Source organism: Pelodiscus sinensis, chromosome 7 (genome assembly GCF_052426305.1).
Source record: "Pelodiscus sinensis isolate ZL-2025 chromosome 7, ASM5242630v1, whole genome shotgun sequence".
Lineage (NCBI taxonomy): Eukaryota > Metazoa > Chordata > Testudines > Trionychidae > Pelodiscus > Pelodiscus sinensis.
Window position 1 is genome coordinate 54,995,636 of NC_143058.1, and position 18,331 is coordinate 55,013,966.

General features: G+C 41.6%; 1 protein-coding gene across 9 annotated transcripts in view; it reads left to right on the plus strand.

Annotated features, from left to right (window-relative positions):
- Nucleotides 1-9,085: 9,085 nt before the first annotated feature.
- GULP1 (GULP PTB domain containing engulfment adaptor 1) overlaps nucleotides 9,086-18,331 on the plus strand; it is a 372,795-nt gene continuing 363,549 nt past the window's right edge. For 4 of the 9 annotated variants that reach the window (XM_075933780.2, XM_075933784.2, XM_075933783.2 and 1 more), the window contains exon 1: nucleotides 9,090-9,470. The gene's annotated coding sequence lies outside the window, so the exon portion shown is untranslated. Of the gene's footprint in view, nucleotides 9,471-18,331 lie in introns of all 9 variants that reach the window. The other 5 variants (XM_075933776.2, XM_075933777.2, XM_075933787.2 and 2 more) reach the window with 4 other exon arrangements.

Here is an 18,331-nt window from a genome sequence, read left to right on the forward strand (position 1 = left end):
CACAGAGTTTTTAACCAACAATCAAGAAATAGTAGAAATTTGGATATTATAAAATTAAATAATTGCCCTTTGCATAAGAAACTAACATGTGCCCTGATAATTTCATTAACAATTATCCCATATTCCATTTTTGGTCAAGATCATAGAGTTTTTAGCAAAATAACCTGAGGTCTAGAGGCCTCAGATTTGCTTCACCTTTGTCAGTCTGGGTACAGACAGAAACTGCATTGATCATTTATATCCTAATTATTAATTTATTAGAAGATTTACCTGGCCTTGCTTGGTCGTTAAGTCAAGTTTGTTTTTGGAAAATCAAATGAAATTATATACGAGTACCATGAGCTATCATGGGCACAACCCACTTCTTCAGATAAGCTTCATTTAAATCATTGCTTTGGGATACGGTTTGGAAATTAGTAGTTCAAGATACCCCAGGGAGAGAGAGAACTACCCCAGCCCCTTCTCACCACAGCACTTTGGGGTCAAATGAAAAGCACCTCTCCATGAATGCTGCAACTCCAGCAAGCACAGGTTTGTCCAGGTTAGTCTGCTCCTTGTGTTCCTCTGCCAGAGTGGGGGATGCAACAAATGGCGAACTTTCCACGGGATCCCTGATTAAATGGAACAGCTAGCAAAGTCCCAGTCCACGTTTGTCATGGGGAGGGAGCTTCAGCTCTACTCCCTTTGCCCCTAAAGCAGTGGCCTCCAACCTTTTTAAGCACAAGATCACTTTTTGAATTTAAGTGCAATCCAAGATCTACCTCAAGACCAAATACCCTCACCCTGCCTCCTTCCCGCTCCCTTCTCTGAGTCCCCGCCCCTGCTCACTCCATCCTCCCTCCCTTGCCCATCCTTCCTCACTTTCACCAGGCAGGGACAGCAGGTTCGGGTGCAGGCTCTGGTCTTGGATTAAGGGATTTGGAGTGCGAGAAGGGCTATGAGCTGAGCTTGGGGCAGATAGTTGGGGTGCTAGAGTGGGATTCTAGGTGCAGGCTCTGGATGGGTGTTTGGATGCAGTAGTGCTCGGGGCTAAGGCAGGAGCTTGGGGTGAAGGAGGTGGTTTGTGACTGGGGTAGGATTTTAAGATGTGGGCTCTGACTGGGCACCGCTACCTCAGGTGGCTCCTGGATGGTGGTGCAGTGGGGCTAAAGCAAGCTCACCCGTCCTAGCCCTACACTGCTCTCAAAAGCAGCCAGCAAACTCCATCCCAAGTCTTGTTGTGCCCTCCCCTCTGCTCCATGGAGATAGGATTCAGAGTGAGAGAGGAGACACCTTGACATCAGCACCCCTCTTCTCTCTGCTGCCCTGCACAGCAAGCAGGAGGCTCCCAGGGGTCAGGGGAGGCAGCTCCAAGGCAAAGGGCAGGAGATGCATAGCAGTAGGGGGGAGGGGCAGTTGAAGTGCCAGCACTTGATAGCCTCTTGGCCAAACCAGTCAGGATCACCTGTCAGAGGCTCCAAGATCTACCAGTAGATCCCAATCTATTGGTTGGTGACCACTACCCTAAAGGCTTCCTGGGAGAGGAGGGCTTAGCACTGGGACAATCAGAGATGGGGGGACAGTGTGCGCCTACAGCCAGCCCCTTTCACCTGATGGGTGTTTCAGTCTCTTCTGCATGGTTTTCTGAGAAGCAATCCCATTCCAGGCACAGTCCATTTTCCCAGCATCACCAACCTCTTACGTTCCTGTAACTCAGGGGTGGGCAATCATTTTTGTCAGGGGCCACGCCAGGATTTTGGAAAGTGGTTAAGGGTTGCAGTTTTCTGTGGAGAGGATGTGGGGTCTAGGATGGAGGTTGGATGCAGAAGGATGCATGGGGTAAGGGACTGGGATGCAGGAGACGGTGTGAGATCTGAGAGTGAGTTTGCATAGAGGAAAGTGTTGAGACCTGGGTCAGGGGATTGGGATGTAAGGTCAGGGAGGGAGTATGGGTGCAGGAAAGGTTTCTGGCCTGGTGGAGGGGCTTTAAGAGGCAAAGTCTGGGAGGGAATTGTGACCTGGGAGAAGGGGAAAAGGGGGACAGACTGCAGAGAGTTTGGCTGGTGACCTGGGGCAGGGGAATGGAATGCAAGGTCTTGGAGGGTGTTTGGGTGCAGGAAAGGATTCTGGCCTGGGGGAGGGGTGTAGGAGGAGTTGGAGTATCTGGGAGAGAGTTGTGACCCGGGGGAAGGGGTCCAGAGAATTGTGATGGTGACCTGAGGGGGAGGGAGTAGGGGTGCAGGAGGCAGGCTCTGGCTGGGAAGCACTTACCTAAACAGCTCCTGGCCAGTAGCCCTGCAGCACCCCCCAAGACAGGCTGGGCTCCCTTCCTGCTGCAACCCTAGATCACTTTAAACTGCTAGCTGTTTCCTCCAGGTGCCTCTCAGCTCTGGGAGGGGAAAGAGAATTGTGCTGTCCCCATCCCCCAGGCCAATCTCTGAGCTCCTATTGGCTGGTTATTTCTAGCCAATAGGAGTTAAGGATTGGGCTGGGGCAGGGAGATCACATGAAACCTCTCTCTGGGTTTTCAGAGACCATGGACTGCACTTTAAACCATGGCAGCTGTGTGCCTGAGGGTGCTGGCATGGTGGTTCATGGGCCGGATCTAATGGCTTGGTGGACCAGATCCAGCCATGGAGGCATATTTTGCCTAGGCCTGCTATAACTTATAAGAGGATGCTGTATACTGAATTTGGTAGTCCTAGCTCTTAATGCTTAAGAGGACTTCTTGAACAAACAGACACATGCACAGACAGACAAACTCTCAAATATATAGTAGATAACGCTTGATTCACACTACACCAGTGTGAATGGTGCCTCATTCTAAGTTACACTTAGGCCACTGTGGCGATATAAGGGCACCTTATTACCCCCATTTTAAGACCCAATTACACTGCCAGAGTTGCAGCTTCTTTAAGGAGTGAGTGATTCTGCTCACCTAAGCAGTTCCCATGAGGTGTAATGTGGGGCAGCTGGCCCCTATTGTTGGGGATGCTCAATAGAGACAAAATGAAGGAAAACTGCTGTTGGGTAAAAAACCTCTGGAAGGAGTCCAGGGTAGACTTGAGAGAAACAACTATAGGGGAATGCGAAGGTTCCTTAACAGTTCCCTTGAAGCAAGGTCTGAACTAGGGTGAAAGAGTGATTGAGAATCCTGGGTAATCTTATAGCAAGCCCATGGAGGATGAAAGACTCTTTAGTGTGAGGACATGGTATAAAGCTGTATGAAACCTAGGCAGGGTAGAGAACATTCTGCCTTTAATAACTCTGATGAAGAAAAATCTTTAAAGGGAAATAATTTAGAAGAAGAAGAACCTGGATTGTACCTTGTTTGGGAAGGAATGGTTTAGCTACCAGGAGATTCATGAGAGTCCCTGACTGTATGTCACTGCCTTTGCATAAGTGAGAATCAGAATCAGAGCATTTACACTGAGATTCTTAGGTCTGTCACTTGCTTTTGACACAACATGGTATTGACTCACTGTGTTACAGACTAGGGAAACTGTGGCAGGAGTAAATGGGGCTGTTCTTGGATTTCTGTCCCTTGCTTGTTGAGCATTGTAGAGAGTGATGTTGGGCAATTCTCCTTAGACTCTTTGAAGAGGAAAGTACTACAACATTTCTCCCCTCATTTCTCTTGTCTGGCTGATTATTCATTCATCCTCTCTCCTACATTCCAGAGCCAAGGTGCAAATAAACCTACTTCAATTTTGCACAATGCATGTCAATTAAGGCTTCAGTGGACCTTTGATACAGTGAAACAATAGTTATCTTGACTAGGATGTTCTTTGTAAGCCTGTCCAGGCATTTGCTGAATCACATATGCAACCAATTATACGAATAGGGACTACTTCTGGACTTCTAATACCTCTGCTATATTTTCAGTCCCTTAAAATTCATCCTATCCTACTAGATCTTTGGTGATGAAGTGAGGAAAAAAATCTCTCACAAGAAACAATGATAACAAGCCATGTGTTTATGAGACTTCTCTCTTACTCCCTCCAAGGGATATGCATAAAATGCAGTTGAAAATAGATTTCTATTACATTCCTCTTAATTAGATACTGAAACAGATTCTTTGGTGAAAATATGCTACAGAAATTAAAAGAAAACCCTAAAGATTCCCATACATGGATGCTGCCCCCACACCAACAAGGTTTTAATATAAAACTATATTTTACAGGGAAACATAGTGTCTATGGAACGGGCACTGAAAATGTTTTGCCTTGTACACTTGTATCAATATTTAGAAAACTGTTTTATCGTTCTCAAAATGGAAATATGTTTTACTAACAATTTTAGGGCAAATTAAACTCTGGCCCCATTAAATCTCACTGAGTGAAATTGGGACAAAATCTTGTCAGTTTTCCTTACATCTGTATCTCATTATACTTGAGACCATATCCAGTCTATATGGTGTTTACATATAATGGCACAGTAACAGTAGTTTTGAATACCCTTAATACAATTTTCACTGCTTTTATAAATAGCCTTTGCAAACTTAAAACTAAAACCTATTTCCTTACTAGAAATGTCTTCCATTCATTCTTCATGCACGTTTGCTTTGCTATTAAGATTGATGAGTTGCTGATCTTTATTTCTTAGTTAAGGAAAAAACAAAGAACTACAGCAGATTTATTTTAGAAAATGAAAACCAGTAAATATGTACATGGCCTTGCAAAATAAGAAATAAGGTAAATCAAACTTTGAACTTATATTTCTTAATATTAACTCACTTATTCTCAAATTATCACATATATATTTATATATAGATACTATACTTATAGATAGAGCCCTATGTGGATACAAATTTTGTATTGGCATAAGATCTGTAGAAATGATCTATGGATATATTCAAATCAATTCATGTGTATACCCACAAATATATAACAGATACATTTTTAAAAATCAAGCATTCTGTAAATTTGTGGGGTATCAGCATCCAACAATCCGCAAAAATGATTCACAGATATCCACATTGGCAGATGCAGATATGGATATCCACAGATATAAAATGGATATCCCCATATTTGCAGGGGATTATTGACCCAAATTAAGATTATTTGTCTTAGCACATAATCAACAAAAACTAAATAATGTACAAGACCATACCCTTTCATTGAAACTGATGGTAATTTTGACTGAGTATGGAGTGCGGGAACTGGCACTGTACCTCAGAAAACAATCTCACTAATGCAAACAAACAGAACAAAACCTAACTATTTAATGTAATTAAAAACCCTTCAAAATGTCATTATATTAAAATACTTCTGTGCCATCTATAAGGAAATGTTATTTTAAAATTATGTAAGTTCCAGCAATTACTTTTTTTCTGAAATCCTATATGGACATCAAATTTTTCTCTACCTGCTGACTATTGGACAGACATAAACAGAATAAGAGATATATGAAATGGGGCTGTCAGCTTAGGCTGCTAACAAGATGCTGGAGCATGCACTGGGTGCTATTCCGCATCTTTTGAACCAACCTGTTATTTCGAAATAATGAGCTCACTATTCCAACGTCCCTGTAACCCTTGTTCTACAAGGGTTAAGGGACATCTAGGAATAGCAGTTTATTTCGAAATTTGGCTCTGTGTAGACAGCTCCAAATTTTGAAAAAAGCTATTTCTAAATTAGATCAAAATAAGATATGCAATTTGCATAGCTCAAATTGCATATCTTATTTTGACCTACACGTGCAGTATAGCTGCACCTTCTGCCACTTGTACTTCATGCACATGCAAGTGAGGGGCTGTCAGAAATAGCAACACAACAATTCCCAACACAACCTGTGTGATCCAGCAGGAGAGCTAGAGTTCATCAGCATTTTTGTCTCTCAAAAGCATCATCATCTGTGAATGAAATGAGAATTTTACTCAGATTCATTATGTGTCCTTCCACCTATTATTGTACTAGAGCTATTTTTCTTTCTAGACTTTTATATAAATCCTTGAGGTGGGGTAACTCCTGGGTGCTAAAAAGACATAATGCACAAAAACAACAGCAGTGCAAGTGATACACATTGGCAATCGAAATAGGTATTCCAACCTGTACCCATTTCCTTTCCGTATATTCATTTTGATATTTTTCCCTTTGGGTTGGGATTTAGGCAGACTGACTGTAACCATTTTTGGAGACTTCACATAAAATGATTCTATGCAATAGTTGAATGATTTACTTGCAAACTGCACACAGTCAAAATTTACACATGAAAACGTAATATGCTGATGCTTGTTTTTTTTTCTTTACGAACCTAATTTGACAGGAATGTAGGTATTTGTAACCTTGCAGTAGAGAACATTGTGAGCATTTGCTTTATTTCAGTATGCTAGTCCTGCTTTTGGGTAGGAGGCTTCACTGTCTCCCCCAGCAGCCTCTGCAGCATTTAAGCTTTACACTGCAGAGCTCGCAGCACGGGTAACCGTGTAACCGCTATGATTTTAACGGTTACATGGTTACATTTTTAACTGCATTTTTACATCACTAATGTTTGCAATAAATTACCTCAAATTTATGGGTTTTTTTCATGGATTACACTTTTTATGAATAAATATTTTTGTGTCTGGCTTACATTTAAAACCAGCATTTGATTTAAATCTTGCATTGTTTCTTGTCATGATGTCTCCATCATGACACAGCTTCACTCTTTCTGAATAATCTAGAATTGTAGAGCTAAAAGTGCCCTTGAGTAAGGTCACCTATGTAATCCTGTGTGAGGCAGCTCTAATTGCAATCTCTCGTATCTTTTCTTAAAACAAACTTAGCTGTGATTTCACTGACATGTCTTGCTCTGCTATCTAAATAGCTACTCTCAAATGTTTGTCTGTTGAGTAATGAAAAATGAAAGGCTGCTATTACTTTGGTACTCTGCTATGGAAAATCAGGCGTAGGAATGACAGATGAGTTTCCTCTGTTTCTGAAGAAAGTGCATGTCCCTTAACTGGCATTACTGTGGCAGAATGACACAAGGAATAAATGGAACATGAAAGAGAGGAATTTCTTGTTCTTCCACAGGGAGTACCTGGTCTCTAACTTGCAGACCCTATGAATTACATTGAAAATACTTTAATTCAAAGCTTCTGTGTCCCTACAGCACACTTGAATAAGGAATATATATCCCCTAACCTGCATCTCCCTTTGCCAGAATAAGAGGAAATGAATGTCCCTTAACTAGACTTCTATCCCACATTGTAGACTTCTTCAAAAATGTATTCTATAACAGGTTTTTATACTCTGTTCATTAGTTGTTCCTGAATGCCTTCCAGTAGGGTACTAAATGTGACTACATATCTGTCATGTGGTGTTTGTTTCTCATCCTCCTTTCTAGGTGGAGAAGTGTATTCAGCATCTTGTTTTAGTGTGTGTCCCTTAACTTGTTGCTATGTAGTCATGAGAGAGGGCAATGTAAAATGAATGCGGCCTGCACTTGGAGCAGAAGGTGGATTGTGAAGGTCTTGAATTCCCAGCGGAGTTCTGCATCTTGCATAAATGTTCTTTACCTTTATTCTGAGAGTTGAATTGTGCCTGAGGAGCAGAACTTTTGACCACAGACTCTACCCCAGAGCTCTGGTCTGTGGCACATTGAAGATAGGTCTCAGATCTTGATTTTAATTGGAAATTCTATGGAAAGCCAGCATAAAGAGTCCAGGACAAATATGATGTGCTCATAGCAGCTTGTCGTGCTGAGGAGACATAATCACAGAACCATAGAATACCAGAACTGGAAGGAACCTCAGGAAGTCATCAAGTCCAGTCCTCTGTACTCATGGTAGGACCAAACACATATAGATTGCTCTTAAAAATCTCCAGTGATGGAGATTCTACAGCATTCCCAGGTAATTTATTCCAGTGCTTAACCATCCTTGCACTTAGGAAGTTTTTCCTAGAGTATGTCTAGACTGCATCCCTCTGTTAGCAAAGAGATGCAGATTAAGCAGGTCAGCATTGCAAATGAAGTGGGGATTTAAATATCCCCTGCTTAATTTGCATAAAAATGGCCACCATTTTTGCCTATTCAGCATTTTGTTGGCAAAAAGTGGCAGTCTAGAGGGGGATCTGTCGAGAAAGAAAGCCTTTTTTGACAGATCCTGTAAACCTCCTTGCAGGAGACATAGGGGATCTGCTGAAATAGGCTTTCTTTCTCTACAGATCCCCCTTTAGACTGCCTCTTTATGCCGACAAAATGCTGAGTTGGCAAAAATGGTGGCCATTTTTATGCAAATTAAGCAGGGGATATTTAAATCCCTGCTTCATTTGCAATATCAGCCTATCTAATCTGCATCCCTCTATTGACAGAGGGACGCAGTCTAGACATACCCTTAATGTCCAGCCTAGACCTCCCCCTTACTGCAGTTTAAGCCATCTGCTTCTTGTCCTATTATCAGATGTTAAGGAGAACAATTTTTTCCTTCCTCCTTGTAAAAACCTTTTAGGTATTTGAAAGCCATTATAATGTCCCCTGTCTGTCTTCTCTTTTCCAACATGAGCAGCACACCCTCTGGGAATGTATCTCCAGCCAGGTTCCTATGGGAGGAAACTTCCTGCTACAGGAGCACAGGACTCTGCACCTGGGCTGGGTTATACCAGCCTGCAGTGTCCTCAGCTTTGGAAGGGTGTCTACTTCTTGCACTCTTGCCCACATGCCCACAGCACCCTAACCTTGAGTGGTCACTGGGACACTCCAAGCAGCAAGATAGTAGTTGCCATCCCGGTTATATGCAGATGTGTGGCAATGTTCCCTGGAGACCAGCAGTCCAGACCCACATTAGCAGCAGTGGCAAAAGGTCTTTGGAAGGAGGAGGCACCTCACAAACTACCTGAGGAGTAAACCTGCTTCTCCCCATCTGTAGGTATAGATGTGCTCTTTGGTGAGACCCATGCTCATATCACTTACACCACCACAAGACTTCAGGCAGGGGCCCCTAAGGAGGTGGTGCCTAGTGCCTCTTACCCCAGAAACCGCATCCCTCCTGGCAGGTCTCTCCAGGAACTACCCTTGCACCTGCAGAGTCGCTATGGGGTTGCTGAGACATGTTGCTCCGTCCGCTAGCTCTGCCACGCTCTTTCCCACGCGGTAGCCACGGTCCAGCCCTGGGCTGGCCCTTGTGTCTCCACAGCAAGGTCTTTCGAGGAGCGCAGCTGCTGTGGGAAGACGCGAGGACTCCCCCTCCCCCTGCTCACCCAGCCGGGGCGGGGGGAGGGAGAAAATGCCCTGGGCCTGGCGGGGCGCGGAGCAAGGGAGCGCGCGGGCGGGGCAGCGCGAACGCGCTCCGACTGCCAATGAGCCCGGCCACCTCCCGCTGTAGCGAGGCGGCGCGAGGCAGAGGGAGCCCGGGAGCAGCGAAGCGCCAGCTCCATGGTGGGAGGAAGCCCGGCCTGACGTCAGGAAACTTTCTCGCTGGCGGAGCCGGGAGCCGAGGCTGCGGCGGACGCTCGCGGAGCCGCTTCGGGGTGTCTCGCTGGGGCTGCTGCCCGCCGTCCCTTCGCAAGGTACCCGCGCGCCCTCCCACTCCCGGGGGCGGCTGGCGCGGAGGGAGCGGCGCCCGCTCCAGCCAAACTCCCCGGCAAGTCTGCTGGAGTTTGATGCCCCGCGAGGACTTTTCGGCGCTGGCGGCGGCGCCTCCATCCCTGCGCAGCGCTGGCCGGGCGAGACAGCCCGCGGAGCGCGGGTCTCCGCAGGCAGGGCCCGGGGCGCCCGCCAGGAGCAGGCCGGGGGGCGCGGGCTGCTCGTGGGGATGCGGTGGGGGCGAGGGACGGGGCAGGCTGCTGAGCCGCCGCACTGCTGCGGGGGGAGGCGGCGAGCGCGCGGGTCCCACTGTGGCGCGGGGCAGCCTCGGCGTCGCGGGGAAACTTTGGGGTGCGTGAGCGCGAGGTGGCCGGGGGCTGCTTCCCCTCCGCCTGGCTGCGGGGGGCACCCAGCCACGAGCCCTGCAGCCTTCCCACCGCCGCTCGCGGCGCACTTCTTTGCTTTGCGCTGCGGTCGCTGCCGCGCTGTCCGGGAGGGGGAAACGCGAGGCCGTCCACTGCGTGGTCACAGAGAAGTTGCACTGAGCCCTGCTTACAGACCGGGGATGGGACAACAACCCGGCTTCGGATTTCCCAGCTGTACTGTGCTCCGGTCACGCATCCCTCACTCCCCCCAAAACACATCTAAAACAGATGTGGCGACCTACGCACTTTCCCACTCGTGGGCGTCCCGGGTGGGTGGGTTAGCAGTGATTGCAAATCACACCGTGTTTTAAGGTGTACTGATTTCCCCTCCCTGCCCCCCCAGAAAGCGAGAGTGAGTGAGGAAGGGATTCGGGAAGGGAGAATTGACATTTGTTGCGCTACATTTAGGAAACAGAAAAAGGATTGATGGAACCTGGCATGAATGTCTGAATCTTAGAATACTGAGTACAATACTTTTTGTGTGGAAGACTTTTCTAATGATACCAAGGAAATAACCCTTTCTTGCATACTCATTTGCATCAATACTGAATTGTATCACTAGATCGAATCACAGTATTTCCCAGTGTGGTTACTTAGAAAGTAAACTGGTGCTGGAATTAATTTTCACTCAGCAAGGCCTTCAGGAGGTGACAGAAAGTCCTCAGTCATTTTTAGTTTGCATATGCTTCTGAAATTTATATCCCCTATAAAATGCAGGAATATGCCCAAATGCAATCTCTCAGGTTTTTTCTAATATTTATTAGAATGACTATATTTGCTTTAAAACTTAAGGTAAATACAGCTTGTTGTTCTTCCCCAACTTTGAAATGTTAGGGACTTTTTCAAGAATTTCAGAACCTACATTTGACTTGAGATATGTTAGGGAAACTTCTTCTGAATTCTAAATAACTAGTTCCAAAACAAACACTTTATAGTCTAGTGAAAAATTTTAAAAGGATAGTAAAGCCATTTTCTCTGTGTTTTCTCCTATAATGTTTTGTTTTTCTTCTCCTGGCTTACCCATAGTGATTATGTTTTGGAAGTGAGCTGACATAACTGCAGACGCTAATGAACACACTGTTTTTCAGAGGAAGATTTTTCTGTCCATAGCCAAACAAAAAAACATGAGTTAATTTTAACCCCATAAAATGGGGCTTGTCAATTGGAAAGGAATGTGAAAACTGATACTAATATTTGAGTATAAATTTCAAGCCCAAAATTGGTGAGGGAGAGGAAAGAGGACAGAAAAATTTCTACAAGTGTTTGAAACTCAGAGGACAGTGATTTTTATGACACTTCTAAAACAATATAATTTCTGTGTCATTGCTTTAATCTCATTAGCATGATTGGCATTAGTCAGCTAATGAACAATAGCAATTCGTTTTGGGTCGTCAATGCAGATTTATTAATAAATGAGAATACTGAGGAGACATAGTATTTATTTTTATACCCAGGCTAATGACAGTCAGTTAAAGGCCAGTAAAGGTTAATTGTAGTCTTGAATACTTTACATAAAAGATATTCAATTACTTTGACTGATCCTTAATATTTAAAAAATAACCCCATAATGCTGATACTCTAACTCATTGCTGCTTTATTTTGAATCATTCAGTTGTCTTAAACTATCACTACATCTTTCATTTAATTGGAAAATAATACTTATAGATGGATTCTAGAATGTAAGCTTCTAAAAAGTCTTCTGTGTATTGAAGTAACTGAGAACATGTTCAGAAGTCTGACTGACTCTGAAAGGATGCCAGTAGTGGGCGGAACTGATGGTCTACATGAGGAGCTGAAATATGCTTTGAATGTACATATATTTATATAGAAATACATATGCTCTCTTCTGAGGATAGTGTAAATGTAAATGACTATCAGCCATCAACACACTTTATAGGAATAACTATGAAAGCAGTGCCCGTAGAAAAGATTATCGTATGATGCTATGTGTCATTTCACCTATTTTTTCCTTCAGGTTAAGCTAAACTACCTTATGATGTCATAATAACACTTGTCAAACAGGCTTACAGATACAATGATATTTCAAAGACAAATTTCTATAATGAATATCACTGATAAAGTAACTTCACCCAGAATATTTTTGTAGGAAGCAATCTACCTGCCAAACTAACTAGTAAATTGGGAAAGTTTATATTTAGCAGTTATTTTGTTGCTTGAGTTTAGCACCAACAATACAGTTTTCCTGTTATAATATTACAAATGATTAAAAAGATAAGGTCTCTACTATTAAGAATTTACAATCTAAACATAGGAAGGGAACAATGAAGAACAGTGTGAGTGGTGATGTTAAGTACAGGATTTGTTAGTTTTGTTTTCTTGGTATGTATCTTTTCTTTTAATGGATTAGTTAACGAAATGCATGAGTTAATTGTTTATAGGCTCTGAAGAATTGTGCTTTTAAAAGGGAGTTGAAGGATGAAAAGGTGGAGATACATCATACCTGAGTCATGGATTAAGGATATGTAACAGGATGAAAGAACTCAATGGGGTAGTTAATTGTCTGAGTTGGACAGACTAACGGGATGCAGGTAGTGCAGGATGTTGGAAATAAAAACAAGGGTCTTAAACTTACTTTGGACAACAATTGGAGGCCTGTCTGTGGATTTGATGAAGGGTTAACTTTTACTGAAGCATCTCAGGTAGTATTAATGAGGGTAAGGCAGATACTGGTAGAAATGATGAGGTCACTGCAGTAATCAACACTCAGACAAGAATTCAGGTGATAACCTGTCTGCCAATTTTGATGTAGTTATTTTAGAATAACTAAATAGAAGGGATAATATTGAATACTGTACAGTTAAAAGCACCGATGTTCTTATCAACCTATGGCAACATCTCTGCACTCTTTCCCAGACTTTACAGTTCTTTTGTGTACAGTTTAAAGTCAATTCATCAACACAGGTTTGCAAAACCCAGTCATCTGTTGTGTAAATCCTTAGAATTTATTTTGAAATATTTATTTTTGAAAATTCTATTTTTTTTTCAAACTTCATTACAGTTAAAATACATAATGAAAAATGAGAGGTAACAATCAATATATGTACAGGCAGTCCCCGGGTTACATGGATCCGACTTACATCGGATCCCTACTTACAAACGGGGTGAGGCAACCCCGCACTAGCTGCTTTCCCCCAGCAGACCAGGGAGACACGAAGCTAGGCCCCCCCCCCCCCCCCAGCAGACCAGGGAGACGTGGAATGGCTTTTCTCAGCAGACACCTCAGCTTGAGAATAAAGGACTGAGGGAAGTGAGGTGTGGGAGAATAAAACTGAGCTCTGGAGAAATGTTTGGCTAGAGTTTCCCCTACAATATGTACCAGTTCCGACTTACATACAAATTCAATTTAAGAACAAACCTACAGTCCCTATCTTGTACGTAACCCGGGGACTGCCTGTATAAGAGTGCAAGGTAGTACTGTATATTGTATATGGAAGAAAAAAGTATTTTGAAGCAAACAGTTCTAAATACAGATGTTTCTAAATAGAGAATATCAAAAGAATTGTGTGAAGATATTTGAGAGGTCAAAATATTAATAGCACCAGTGTACTGTTTGATTATAGACCTAGATCTTTTTCCCAAGAGATGATCCATGAATAGCATGTTGAATGAGCATACTGCAAAGAAATAATGAAAACTATGAGATATGCTAATTAAAGAAAACTTGAAAATGAGGTGTGTGTTAAGTACCTCTGTTCTGATCTGGAGGGACAATTTAAGCAGAAAGTAGCTAGTTAATCCTCTGTACCCTTTCAGTTGTTGGTTTCTCTGCTAAAAAAACTTCCAACTAAGGTGCCAATTAGTGAACATTTTCGTGATTTTTGCGATGGATACCAGTCCACTGAGAACTGACCTGATATATAATTCATTTCACAAATGCTACTAAATGCTCAGATGGAAACAATTTCCAGTCACTATAGAACTGAATTTAAATTGTATGCATGACAGAGGTTAAAGGTTGTGTTTATAAACAACTAATCCCCTGAGCGCCAAAAGAGTTCTGAATTGAGCTTTCAGAACAGAAATGATGTAACAATGTATACATTACGCAATAATAAACCTTGCCTTCTTTTCCTTCAATAGTAATCTGATTTTTGAGTGGATAAACACAAGGGAATCAGATTATTATAATACCAGCAGTACTGCTTAAGAACATTCTCTGCATAGCTCCCACCGTAAGTGGTTTACTACTTCCTTTAAAGATTTTAGCATGTTTTCTCCCAACTCAGAAGTTGATCCATACCCAGTAAGTCATGAAGTAAGTCAGTAAGTCATGAAGTTGTTGCCTGAAGATTGCAATCCCATGTGGACTGGAACAGGGCAGACCATAGGTTAAATGAGCTGAGCTGCACTGGATGATAAGTAGTCAAAAGTTGTGTTTATCTTGGAAAAAATACTTTGAATATAAGAATGGCCATACTGAGTCAGATCATACGTCCATCTAGCTAACAGTGGCCAGTACCAGATGCCCCAGAGGGAGGGAACACAATACGTGATCCCTCTCCTGTCTCCCATTTTCCAGACGAACAGAGGCTAGGGACACCATTTCTACCCATATTGGCTAATAGCCATTGATGGACCTAACCTCCATGAATCTATCTAGCTCTTTTTTGAACCATGTAAAGTTCTAGTCTTCACCACATCCTCTGGCAAGCTGTTCCAAAGCTTGACTGTGTGCTGAGTGAAGAAAAACTTCCTTTTATTTGTTTTAAACCTGCTTCCTATTAATTTCATTTGATGACCCCTAGTTCTTATATTTTGGGAAGAAGCAAATAACTTTTTCTTATTAATTTTTTCCACACCAGTCATGGTTTTATAGACCTCTGTCATATCCGTCCTTGGTCTCCTCTTTTCTAAGCTGGAAAGTCCAAGTCTTTTTAATCTCGCTTCATATGGGACCTGTTCCAAACCCCTAATCATTTTTGTTGCCCTTTTCTGAACCTTTTCCAATACCAATATATCTTTTTTTGAGATCAGGTGACCACATCTGCACGCAGTATTCAAGATATGGGCGTACCATGGTTTTATATAGAGGTAATAAGATATTCTCTCTCTTATTCTCTATCCCTTTTTAAATGATTCCCAAGACTCTATTTACTTTTTTGACCCTGAGTGGATGTTTTCAGAAAACTATCTCCAATGACTCCAAGATCTCTCTCTTGAGTAGTTGTAGCTGAATTAGTCCCCATCGTATTGAACGTATAGCTGGGATTATTTTTCCAATGTGCATTACTTTACATTTATTTACATTAAATTTCATTTGCCATTTTTCTTAAATTTAAACTCTTTGATTTTCATGGAATGTTCTCAGTCCCTACGCTTATCTCCTGTTGACAACAATGAAATACTTCAACAGATTTTAATTCTATAAAGGAAAAATGTTATAGGGAGAACACTTTAAAAAAAAAAGAGTGGATGAAAGTTTTGCATTTCCTGAAGTTCTTTAAAGTGCATGGAACTGAGGTTCCATGTTTGTCTCTTTCTGTATCAAATCTTTTCAGTTTTTTTGTAAGTACAAATGATGCTTTCCCAACAGTTAGTCTTATATGGTCAGCCTGGGTTCTGAGACTCAAACTGGGTTCTTTTATCTCATACCTACCTCATCAAGGTTCAATTACATCTGTGCATTCCCACTGTCTTCAAATTATCATCACAGTGACACCTGTGCAACCCCATTGCCTTCAATGAGTTTGCACAGGTAGAACTGACTGAAACTTCGTAAACAGTTCTGTTAATGGTGACAAATGGAGAGAGAATCCACAGCTAATTCAGTATTAGCTCTGTTCTTTCCACAAGCCTAACAGGAGTAGCATAGAGTAAACATTTATTTTTAGTAACTAAGGTCTGCAACTATAACTCTAAATAAACACAAAGAGACCATAGCTATGTCTATACTCACAGCATCTTGTGCGAGAAATATGCAAATGAGGCTAAGCGTGAAATATCGCCGAGCCTCATTTGCATACCTAATGAGCCGCCATTTTTGCAGAAGAGGCTCTTGCGCCAGAAAGAGCTGTCTACACTGCCCCTTCTTGCGCAAGAAAAACCCTCTTGCGCAATGCCACTAACAGCCGCGAGTGTAGACATAGCCCATGTGTTTAATAGGAAAGTGCAGATTTTACATAGTCATTTTTTAGAGTAGCAATATAGTTTTATGACTCTTATAAAACTGTTTAGGCAAAAAGAGTGAAGTCACAAATTTCAAGAGTACTTTTTAATAGCTCAAAGGACTAGTATTTTTACTTACAATAGTACTTATTCTTTCAGCTTTTTAAAATATACTCAAATTTAATGCAAGTTCTTAATATGCCAAACATATTTCCAGTATACCACTATTGATTTAAGTGTAATTGTTGCTTCTAAGTAACAGGAGAAACTTCTACTTTTCCCATACTGTGCCTATATGCATGAATTTAGTCTCCTGGGCTGTCAATTCAGTACTATTCAAGAACACTTAAAATCGCATGAAAATTTAAGAAAATGCACTCATATTCCTCTGTGGTACATTATTTTTACATAAGGTTAAATAGCTCAGAGTGAACAGTGGGATTCTTAATAACATTCTCCAGCCTCTCAAATTAGCATTTTAGTTGAAGGAGGCTGGGCTTAAAGGAGCAAAAATTAATACCAGTCTTTGGTCAGTTAGTGAAGATGAGTAGCATTATATGAATATCACTTACGAAAAACCGAGATTGCCTATTCCTTATATTTTTTTAAATGAATACCTCAGCATGGCCTTAATTAGTCATGATTTCTTTTGCAAATGTGTTTCACATTTGGCCAGCATGACCATTGGACTTTTTGTGCTGACAAAACACAAGCAATCATGTCTTACATTGCTTTGAAAGTTACAATAAATGCTACATCTTTAGAGAGTACTTCCTGCTTTTACATTATTTTAAATCATTTTTCCAAACTAAACACTCTCTTGTGCTATTGCTATTTTAGTAGAAATCTGCACTGAAATAAATGTGCAACATTTTTTTTTAAATGTAAAATTATTCTTGCTGTAAGGCACCCTAGAAATGGCTTCTGTTTAAAAGATGTAATTCCTGAAATCATATGGCAGTCTTCTGTGCACTCTATGTGCATGACAAACGTGTAAGAATTCATAAACAAAGCATTTGTGTGTCCTCAGTGCCATCTTTTTAACATTTGTTAAACCTAGCCCTTCATGTACCATACTACATTGTTACATTATGTCTCTTGCACTTGCCCTGGGTAGAATTGTCAGCCATAACAGTTGAAAAATCAGATCCCCAAAATCATGAAACTGGCTTAAAAATTGTGATTAAAAGCAACTAATAAATCTTCAAATGTTTTTAGCAGCCTTTTGGTCTTTGAACCTTTAAGGTACCCTCAATTCCAGCTTTCAAGCTTTTTCTTTGTAGCCCTCAGAGGCTAATACTTTTTTTTTTTTTTTTTTTTTTTTTAGAAGGGATGGAGAGTCTCAAGTAAGCATAATATTCCAGGGTCTGGAACTCTAAGAACAGTAAATATTGTGAGATTAGCAGTAATAATTATAAGGTATGGTATTACTGTGGGTGAGCTTTCAGATTTATTTGTAATCCAAAGGTATTGTTAAAGTATTCCACTTTCATCTGTATTTAAATTCTGATTTGAGGTGTAGGCTGATTGTAGGATAGTTGTAACTAAAAGGCAATATACCTGTTGAATGGAGTGCTGAAATCAATCCAGATTCAGTGCTTGATAGGATGGTTTTCAAAAATTGTCTATATACCTTCTTTTTCTTCCACCTTGCGAGGTGGAGTGTGCATAGAACTTTGGCCCTTTAGCTGCAATTTACATTCCAGTGGTCAGTCTAAGCAGCAGGTAAGTGTCCTATTCATTGGCAATTTTATGAGTATTATAAAGACTCTTTGTATTGCAAATCATATCCATTTTAAAATAATTCTAAAATCATATTGAAGCAGGAGGTAAAGTCCATATGTTTTTCTGCAGTACTGAATGACTAATCAAGTCAACATATGGGAGTAGGGAGATATCTCACTAACATAAAAGGTAGTTTGAGAGACTGAAACCCCAGAGCTGTGCCCCTTAATCTATTTCAGATGTGCAGGCTTTAGAGGTGAGTGTGCTGTGGCTTTGTAAACAAAAAGAACTTTAGCGTCTGATTTTAGTCATGATCTCTCTTGAAGGGAGCAGTCTACAAATTGCAATGCTGATTTTGTATGCTGTACTGCATCATTAATATCCAATTTATCATGTAGAGCAAATAAATTTAGGATGGGGGAAAGACATTTCTTCAGCAAATTTTGCAGCTGGACCTGATACTAATGCTCTTATCTCTCTGTACCATACAGTAATTGCAGTTAATTGGTTGCTGGATAACTGCTTCTGCCATGTGTTGTGCTGTGAAAATGCAATATATCACAATATCA